Genomic DNA, 9,675 nt, shown 5'->3' with positions numbered 1-9,675 from the left:
CTGCCAGTCTCTCGCTCTGTTGCCAGTCTCTCTCTGTGCTGCCAATCTCTCTCTCTCTCTGCTGCCAGTCTCTCTCTCTGCTGCTAGTCTCTCTCTCTCTGCTGACAGTCTCTCTCTCTCTGCTGCCAGTCTCTCTCTCTGCTGCCAGTCTCTCTGTCTCTGCTGCCAATCTCTCTCTCTCTGCTGCCAATCTCTGCCACTCTCCTGCCAGTCTCTCTCTCTGCTGCCAGTCTCTCTCTCTCTCCTGCCAGTCTCTCTCTCTCTGCTGCCAGTCTCACTCTCTCCTGCCAGTTTCTCTCTCTCATTTGCCAGTCTCTCTCACTCTCTGCTGCCAGTCTCTCTCTCTCTGCTGCCAGTCCCTCTCTCTCTGCTGCCAGTTTCTCTCTCTCAGTTGCCAGTCTCTCTCTCTCTGCTGCCAGTCTCTCTCTCTCTCTCTGCTGCCAGTCTCTCTCTCTGCTGCCAGTCTCTCTCTATCCCTCTCTGCTGCCAGTCTCTCTCTCTCTCTGCTGCCAATCGCTCTCTGCTGCCTGTCTCTCTCTCTCCCTGCTGCCAGTCTCTCTCTCTCTGCTTCCAGTCTCTCTCCCAGCTGCCTCTCTCTCTCTCTGCTGCCAGTCTATCTCTCTGCTGCCAGTCTCTCTCTCTCAGCTGCAAGTCCCGCTCTCCCTGCTGCCAGTCATTCTCTCTCTCTGCTGCTAGTCTCTCTCTCTGCTGCCAGTCTCTCTCTCACTGCTGCCAGTCTCTCTCACTCTGCTGCCAGTCTCTCTCTGTACTGCCAGTCTCTCTCTCTCTCTCTCTTTTCTCTGCTGCCGGTCGCTCTCTTTTTTCTGCTGCCAGTCTCTCTCTCTCTGCTGCTAGTCTCTCTCTCTCTGCTGCCAGTCTCTCTCTCTCAGCTGCAAGTCCCGCTCTCCCTGCTGCCAGTCATTCTCTCTCTCTGCTGCTAGTCTCCCTCTCTGCTGCCAGTCTCTCTCTCTCTGCTGCCAGTCTCTCTCTCACTGCTGCCAGTCTCTCTCATTCTGCTGCCAGTCTCTCTCACTCTGCTGCCAGTCTCTCTCTCTCTGCTGCCAGTCTCTCTCTCTCTGCTGCCAGTCTCCCTCTCTGCTGCCAGTCTCTCACTCTGCTGCCAGTCTCTCTCTCTCTCCTGCCACTCTCTCTGCTGCTAGTCTCTCTCTCTGCTGCCAGTCTCTCTCTCTGCTGCCAGTCTAATTCTCTCTGCTGCCAGTTTCTCTCTCTCTGCTGCCAGTCTCTCTCCCTGCTGCCAGTCTCTCTCTCTGCTGCTAGTCTCTCTCTCTGCTGTCAGTCTCTCTCTCTCTGCTGCCAGTCTCTCGCTCTGCTGCCGAGCTCTCTGTCTCTGCTGACAGACTCTCTCTCTCTGCTGCCAATCTCTACCACTCTCCTGCCAGTCTTTCACTCTGTTGCCAATCCCTCTCTCTCTCAGTTGCCAATCTCTCCCTCTCTGCTGCCAGTCTCTCTCTCTCTGCTGCCAGTCTCTCTCTCACTGCTGCCAGTCTCTCTCACTCTGCTGCCAGTCTCCCTCTCTGCTGCCAGTCTCTCACTCTGCTGCCAGTCTTTCTCTCTCTGCTGCCACTCTCTCTGCTGCCAGTCTCTCTGCTGCCAGTCTCTCTCTCTGCTGCCAGTCTTTCTCTCTGCTGCCAGTCTCTCTCTCTGCTGCCAGTCTCCCTCTCTGCTGCCAGTCTCTCACTCTGCTGCCAGTCTTTCTCTCTCTGCTGCCACTCTCTCTGCTGCTAGTCTCTCTCTCTGCTGCCAGTCTCTCTCTCTGCTGCCAGTCTCTCTCTCTGCTGCTAGTCTCTCTCTCTCTGCTGTCAGTCTCTCTCTCTCTGCTGCCAGTCTCTCTCTCTGCTGCCAGTCTCTCTGTCTCTGCTGCCAGTCTCTCTCTCTCTGCTGCCAATCTCTACCACTCTCCTGCCAGTCTCTCACTCTGTTGCCAGTCCCTCTCTCTCTGCTGCCAGTCTCTCTCTCTCTCCTGCCAGTTTCTCTCTCTCAGTTGCCAATCTCTCTCTCTGCTGCCAGTCTCTCTCTCTCTGCTGCCAGTCTCTCTCTCTCTGCTGCCAGTTTCTCTCTCTCAGTTGCCAGTCTCTCTCTCTCTGCTGCCAGTCTCTCTCTCTCTCTCTGCTGCCAGTCTCTCTCTCTCTCTCTGCTGCCAGTCTCTCTCTCTGCTGCCAGTCTCTCTCTATCCCTCTCTGCTGCCAGTCTCTCTCTCTCTCTCTGCTGCCAATCTCTCTCTGCTACCTGTCTCTCTCTCTCTCTGCTGCCAGTCTCCCTCACTCTCTGCTGCCAGTCTCTCTCTGCTGCCAATCTCTCTCTTTGCTGCCAGTCTCTCTCTCTGCTGCCAGTCTCTCTCTCTTTCTCTGCTGCCAGTTTCTCTCTCTGTTGCCAGTCTGTCTCTCTCTCTCTCTGCTGCCAGTCTCTCTCTCTGCTGCCAGTCTCTCTCTCTCTGCTGCCAGTTTCTCTCTCTCAGTTGCCAGTCTCTCTCTCTCTGCTGCCAGTCTCTCTCTCTCTCTCTCTCTCTCTCTGCTGCCAGTCTCTCTCTCTCTCTCTGCTGCCAGTCTCTCTCTCTGCTGCCAGTCTCTCTCTATCCCTCTCTGCTGCCAGTCTCTCTCTCTCTGCTGCAAATCTCTCTCTGCTACCTGTCTCTCTCTCTCTCTGCTGCCAGTCTCTCTCACTCTCTGCTGCCAGTCTCTCTCTGCTGCCAATCTCTCTCTTTGCTGCCAGTCTCTCTCTCTGCTGCCAGTCTCTCTCTCTCTGCTGCCAATCTCTCTCTTTGCTGCCAGTCACTCTCTCTGCTGCCAGTCTCTCTCTCTTTCTCTGCTGCCAGTTTCTCTCTCTGCTGCCAGTCTGTCTCTCTCTCTGCTGCCAGTCTCTCTCTCTCTCTGCTGCCAGTCTCCCTCTCTCTCTGCTGCCAGTCTCTCTCTCTCTGCTGCCAGTCTCTCTCTCTGCTGCCAGTCTCTCTCTATCCCTCTCTGCTGCCAATCTCTCTCTGCTGCCTGTCTCTCTCTCTCTGCTGCCAGTCTCTCTCACTCTCTGCTGCCAGTCTTTTTCTCTGCTGCCAATTTCTCTCTTTGCTGCCAGTCTCTCTCTCTGCTGCCAGTCTCTCTCCCTGCTGCCTCTCTCTCTCTCTGCTGCCAGTCTAATTCTCTCTGCTGCCAGTTTCTCTCTCTCTCTGCTGCCAGTCTCTCTCTCTGTTGCCAGTCTCTCTCTGTGCTGCCAATCCCTCTCTCTCTCTGCTGCCAGTCTCTCTCTCTGCTGCCAGTCTTTCTCTCTCTGCTGCCAGTCTCCCTCTCTGCTGCCAGTCTCTCTCCCTGCTGCCAGTCTCTCTCTCTGCTGCCAGTCTAATTCTCTCTGCTGCCAGTTTCTCTCTCTCTCTGCTGCCAGTCTCTCTCTCTGCTGCTAGTCTCTCTCTCTGCTGTCAGTCTCTCTCTCTGTCTGCTGCCAATCTCTCTCTCTGCTGCCAGTCTCTCTTTCTCTGCTGCCACTCCCTCTCTGCTGCCAGTCTCTCTCTCACTCTGCTGCCACTCTCTCTCTCTCTCTGCTGCCAGTCAATCACTCATTCTGCTGCCAGTCTCTCTCTCTCTGCTGCCAATCTCTCTGCTGCTAGTCTCTCTCTCTGCTGCCAGTCTCTCTCTCTGCTGCCAGTCTAATTCTCTCTGCTGCCAGTTTCTCTCTCTCTGCTGCCAGTCTCTCTCTCTCTGCTGCCAGTCTCTCTCTCTCTGCTGCCAGTCTCTCGCTCTGCTGCCAAGCTCTCTGTCTCTGCTGACAGACTCTCTCTCTCTGCTGCCAATCTCTACCACTCTCCTGCCAGTCTTTCACTCTGTTGCCAATCCCTCTCTCTCTCCTGCCAGTTTCTCTCTCTCAGTTGCCAATCTCTCCCTCTCTGCTGCCAGTCTCTCTCTCTCTGCTGCCAGTCTCTCTCTCTCTGCTGCCAGTCTCTCTCTCACTGCTGCCAGTCTCTCTCACTCTGCTGCCAGTCTCCCTCTCTGCTGCCAGTCTCTCACTCTGCTGCCAGTCTTTCTCTCTCTGCTGCCACTCTCTCTGCTGCCAGTCTCTCTGCTGCCAGTCTCTCTCTCTGCTGCCAGTCTTTCTCTCTGCTGCCAGTCTCTCTCTCTGCTGCCAGTCTCCCTCTCTGCTGCCAGTCTCTCACTCTGCTGCCAGTCTTTCTCTCTCTGCTGCCACTCTCTCTGCTGCTAGTCTCTCTCTCTGCTGCCAGTCTCTCTCTCTGCTGCCAGTCTCTCTCTCTGCTGCTAGTCTCTCTCTCTGTGCTGTCAGTCTCTCTCTCTCTGCTGCCAGTCTCTCTCTCTGCTGCCAGTCTCTCTGTCTCTGCTGCCAGTCTCTCTCTCTCTGCTGCCAATCTCTACCACTCTCCTGCCAGTCTCTCACTCTGTTGCCAGTCCCTCTCTCTCTGCTGCCAGTCTCTCTCTCTCTCTCCTGCCAGTTTCTCTCTCTCAGTTGCCAATCTCTCTCTCTGCTGCCAGTCTCTCTCTCTCTGCTGCCAGTCTCTCTCTCTCTGCTGCCAGTTTCTCTCTCTCAGTTGCCAGTCTCTCTCTCTCTGCTGCCAGTCTCTCTCTCTCTCTCTCTGCTGCCAGTCTCTCTCTCTCTCTCTGCTGCCAGTCTCTCTCTCTGCTGCCAGTCTCTCTCTATCCCTCTCTGCTGCCAGTCTCTCTCTCTCTGCTGCCAATCTCTCTCTGCTACCTGTCTCTCTCTCTCTCTGCTGCCAGTCTCTCTCACTCTCTGCTGCCAGTCTCTCTCTGCTGCCAATCTCTCTCTTTGCTGCCAGTCTCTCTCTCTGCTGCCAGTCTCTCTCTCTTTCTCTGCTGCCAGTTTCTCTCTCTGTTGCCAGTCTGTCTCTCTCTCTCTGCTGCCAGTCTCTCTCTCTGCTGCCAGTCTCTCTCTCTCTGCTGCCAGTTTCTCTCTCTCAGTTGCCAGTCTCTCTCTCTCTGCTGCCAGTCTCTCTCTCTCTCTCTCTCTCTGCTGCCAGTCTCTCTCTCTCTCTCTGCTGCCAGTCTCTCTCTCTGCTGCCAGTCTCTCTCTATCCCTCTCTGCTGCCAGTCTCTCTCTCTCTCTCTGCTGCCAATCTCTCTCTGCTGCCTGTCTCTCTCTCTCTGCTGCCAGTCTCTCTCACTCTCTGCTGCCAGTCTCTCTCTCTCTGCTGCCAATCTCTCTCTTTGCTGCCAGTCACTCTCTCTGCTGCCAGTCTCTCTCTCTCTGCTGCCAGTTTCTCTCTCTGCTGCCAGTCTGTCTCTCTCTCTGCTGCCAGTCTCTCTCTCTCTCTGCTGCCAGTCTCCCTCTCTCTCTGCTGCCAGTCTCTCTCTCTCTGCTGCCAGTCTCTCTCTCTGCTGCCAGTCTCTCTCTATCCCTCTCTGCTGCCAATCTCTCTCTGCTGCCTGTCTCTCTCTCTCTCTGCTGCCAGTCTCTCTCACTCTCTGCTGCCAGTCTTTTTCTCTGCTGCCAATTTCTCTCTTTGCTGCCAGTCTCTCTCTCTGCTGCCAGTCTCTCTCATTCTGCTGCCAGTCTCTCTCTCTCAGCTGCAAGTCCCGCTCTCCCTGCTGCCAGTCATTCTCTCTCTCTGCTGCTAGTCTCTCTCTGCTGCCAGTCTCTCTCTCTCTGTTGCCAGTCTCTCTCTGTGCTGCCAATCTCTCTCTCTCTCTGCTGCCAGTCTCTCTCTCTGCTGCCAGTCTTTCTCTCTCTGCTGCCAGTCTCCCTCTCTGCTGCCAGTCTCTCTCCCTGCTGCCAGTCTCTCTCTCTGCTGCCAGTCTAATTCTCTCTGCTGCCAGTTTCTCTCTCTCTCTGCTGCCAGTCTCTCTCTCTGCTGCTAGTCTCTCTCTCTCTGCTGTCAGTCTCTCTCTGTCTGCTGCCAATCTCTCTCTCTGCTGCCAGTCTCTCTGTCTCTGCTGCCAGTCTCTCTTTCTCTGCTGCCACTCCCTCTCTGCTGCCAGTCTCTCTCTCTCTGCTGCCACTCTCTCTCTCTCTCTGCTGCCAGACTCTCTCTCTGCTGCCAGTCTCTCTCTCTCTCCTGCCAGTTTCTCTCTCTCAGTTGCCAATCTCTCTCTCTCTCTGCTGCCAGTCTCTCTCTCTCTGCTGCCAGTCTGTCTCTCTCTCTCTGGTGCCAGTCTCTCTCTCTCTGCTGCCAGTCTCTCTCTGTACTGCCAGTCTCTCTCTCTCTCTTTTCTCTGCTGCCAGTCGCTCTCTTTTCTCTGCTGCCAGTCTCTCTCTCTCTCTGCTGCCAGTCTCTCTCTCTCTTTGCTGCCAGTCTCTCTCTCTGCTGCCAGTTGCTCTCTTTTCTCTGCTGCCAGTCTCTCTCTCTCTGCTGCCACTCTCTCTGCTGCCAGTCTCTCTCTCTCTTTGCTGCCAGTCTCTCTCTCCCTGCTGCCAGACTCTCTCTCTCTCTGCTGCCAGTCTGTCTCTCTCCCTGCTGCCAGTCACTCTCTCTCTGCTGCCAGTCTCTCTCTCTCTCTGCTGCCAGACTCTCTCTCTCTCTCTCTGCTGCCAGCCTCTTTCTCTCTGCTGCCAGGATCTCTCTATCTCTGCTGCCAGTCTCTCTCCCTGCTGCCAGTTTCTCTCTCTCTCTGCTGCCAGTCTCTCTCCCTGCTGCCTCTCTCTCTCTCTGCTGCCAGTCTATCTCTCTGCTGCCAGTCTCTCTCTCTCAGCTGCAAGTCCTGCTCTCCCTGCTGCCAGTCATTCTCTCTCTCTGCTGCTAGTCTCTCTCTCTGCTGCCAGTCTCTCTCTCTCTGCTGCCAGTCTCTCTCTCACTGCTGCCATTCTCTCTCACTCTGCTGCCAGTCTCTCTCATTCTGCTGCCAGTTTGTCTATCTGCTGCCAGTCTCTCTCTCTCTGCTGCCAGTCTCCCCCTCTGCTGCCAGTCTCTCTCTCTGCTGCCAGTCTTTCTCTATCTGCTGCCACTCTCTCTGCTGCTAGTCTCTCTCCCTGCTGCCTGTCTCTCTCTCTGCTGCCAGTCTCACTCTCTCTGCTGCCAGTCTAATTCTCTCTGCTGCCAGTTTCTCTCTCTCTGCTGCCAGTCTCTCGCTCTGTTGCCAGTCTCTCTCTGTGCTGCCAATCTCTCTCTCTCTGCTGCCAGTCTCTCTCTCTGCTGCTAGTCTCTCTCTCTCTGCTGCCAGTTTCTCTCTCTCTGCTGCCAGTCTCTCTCTCTGCTGCCAGTCTCTCTGTCTCTGCTGCCAATCTCTCTCTCTCTGCTGCCAATCTCTGCCACTCTCCTGCCAGTCTCTCTCTCTGCTGCCAGTCTCTCTCTCTCTCCTGCCAGTTTCTCTCTCTCAGTTGCCAGTCTCCCTCTCTCTGCTGCCAGTCTCTCTCTCTCTGCTGCCAGTCTCTCTCTCTCCTGCCAGTTTCTCTCTCAGTTGCCAGTCTCTCTCTCTCTGCTGCCAGTCTCTCTCTCTTTGCTGCCAGTCTCTCTCTCCTGCCAGTCTCTCTCTCTCTCTGCTGCCAGTCTCTCTCTCTCTCTGCTGCCAGTCTCTCTCACTCTCTGCTGCCAGTCTCTCTCTCTGCTGCCAATTTCTCTCTTTGCTGCCAGTCTCTCTCTCTGCTGCCAGTCTCTCTCCCTGCTGCCTCTCTCTCTCTCTGCTGTCAGTCTATCTCTCTGCTGCCAGTCTCTCTCTCTCAGCTGCAAGTCCCGCTCTCCCGGCTGCCAGTCATTCTCTCTCTCTGCTGCTAGTCTCTCTCTCTGCTGCCAGTCTCTCTCTCTCTGCTGCCAGTCTCTCTCTCACTGCTGCCATTCTCTCTCACTCTGCTGCCAGTCTCTCTCACTCTGCTGCCAGTCTCTCTCATTCTGCTGCCAGTCTGTCTCTCTGCTGCCAGTCTCTCTCTCTCTGCTGCCAGTCTCCCCCTCTGCTGCCAGTCTCTCTCTCTGCTGCCAGTCTTTCTCTCTCTGCTGCCACTCTCTCTGCTGCTAGTCTCTCTCCCTGCTGCCAGTCTCTCTCTCTGCTGCCAGTCTCACTCTCTCTGCTGCCAGTCTAATTCTCTCTGTTGCCAGTTTCTCTCTCTCTGCTGCCAGTCTCTCGCTCTGTTGCCAGTCTCTCTCTGTGCTGCCAATCTCTCTCTCTCTCTGCTGCCAGTCTCTCTCTCTGCTGCTAGTCTCTCTCTCTCTGCTGCCAGTTTCTCTCTCTCTGCTGCCAGTCTCTCTCTCTGCTGCCAGTCTCTCTGTCTCTGCTGCCAATCTCTGCCACTCTCCTGCCAGTCTCTCTCTCTGCTGCCAGTCTCTCTCTCTCTCCTGCCAGTTTCTCTCTCTCAGTTGCCAATCTCTCTCTCTCTGCTGCCAGTCTCTCTCTCTCTGCTGCCAGTCTCACTCTCTCCTGCCAGTTTCTCTCTCTCATTTGCCAGTCTCTCTCTCTGCTGCCAGTCTCTCTCTCTCCTGCCAGTTTCTCTCTCAGTTGCCAGTCTCTCTCTCTCTGCTGCCAGTCTCTCTCTCTTTGCTGCCAGTCTCTCTCTCCTGCCAGTCTCTCTCTCTCTCTGCTGTCAGTCTCTCTCTCTCTCTGCTGCCAGTCTCTCTCTCTCTCTGCTGCCAGTCTCCCTCTCTCTCTGCTGCCAGTCTCTCTCTCTCTGCTGCCAGTCTCTCTCTCTGCTGCCAGTCTCTCTCTATCCCTCTCTGCTGCCAATCTCTCTCTGCTGCCTGTCTCTCTCTCTCTGCTGCCAGTCTCTCTCACTCTCTGCTGCCAGTCTTTTTCTCTGCTGCCAATTTCTCTCTTTGCTGCCAGTCTCTCTCTCTGCTGCCAGTCTCTCTCCCTGCTGCCTCTCTCTCTCTCTCTGCTGTCAGTCTATCCCTCTGCTGCCAGTCTCTCTCTCTCAGCTGCAAGTCCCGCTCTCCCTGCTGCCAGTCATTCTCTCTCTCTGCTGCTAGTCTCTCTCTCTGCTGCCAGTCTCTCTCTCTCTGCTGCCAGTCTCTCTCTCACTGCTGCCAGTCTCTCTCACTCTGCTGCCAGTCTCTCTCACTCTGCTGCCAGTCTCTCTCACTCTGCTGCCAGTCTCTCTCTTTGCTGCCAGTCTTTCCCTCCCTGCTGCCAGTCTCCCTCTCTGCTGCCAGTCTCTCCCCCTGCTGCCAGTCTCTCTCTCTGCTGCCAGTCTATTTCTCTCTGCTGCCAGTTTCTCTCTCTCTGCTGCCAGTCTCTCTCTCTGCTGCTAGTCTCTCTCTCTCTGCTGTCAGTCTCTCTCTGTCTGCTGCCAATCTCTCTCTCTGCTGCCACTCCCTCTCTGCTGCCAGTCTCTCTCTCTCTGCTGCCACTCTCTCTCTCTCTCTCTCTGCTGCCAGTCAGTCTCTCGTTCTGCTGCCAGTCTCTCTCTCTCTGCTGCCAGACTCTCTCTCTGCTGCCAGTCTCTCTCTCTCTCCTGCCAGTTTCTCTCTCTCATTTGCCAGTCTCTCTCTCTGCTGCCAGTCTCTCTCTCTCCTGCCAGTTTCTCTCTCAGTTGCCAGTCTCTCTCTCTCTGCTGCCAGTCTCTCTCTCTTTGCTGCCAGTCCCTCTCTCCTGCCAGTCTCTCTCTCTCTCTGCTGCCAGTCTCTCTCTCTCTCTGCTGCCAGTCTCTCTCTCTCTCTGCTGCCAGTCTCCCTCTCTCTCTGCTGCCAGTCTCTCTCTCTCTGCTGCCAGTCTCTCTCTCTGCTGCCAGTCTCTCTCTATCCCTCTCTGCTGCCAATCTCTCTCTGCTGCCTGTCTCTCTCTC

This window comes from Carcharodon carcharias, chromosome 32, assembly GCF_017639515.1.
Source record: "Carcharodon carcharias isolate sCarCar2 chromosome 32, sCarCar2.pri, whole genome shotgun sequence".
Taxonomy (NCBI): Eukaryota; Metazoa; Chordata; class Chondrichthyes; order Lamniformes; family Lamnidae; genus Carcharodon; species Carcharodon carcharias.
This window is presented reverse-complemented; position numbering follows the sequence as displayed.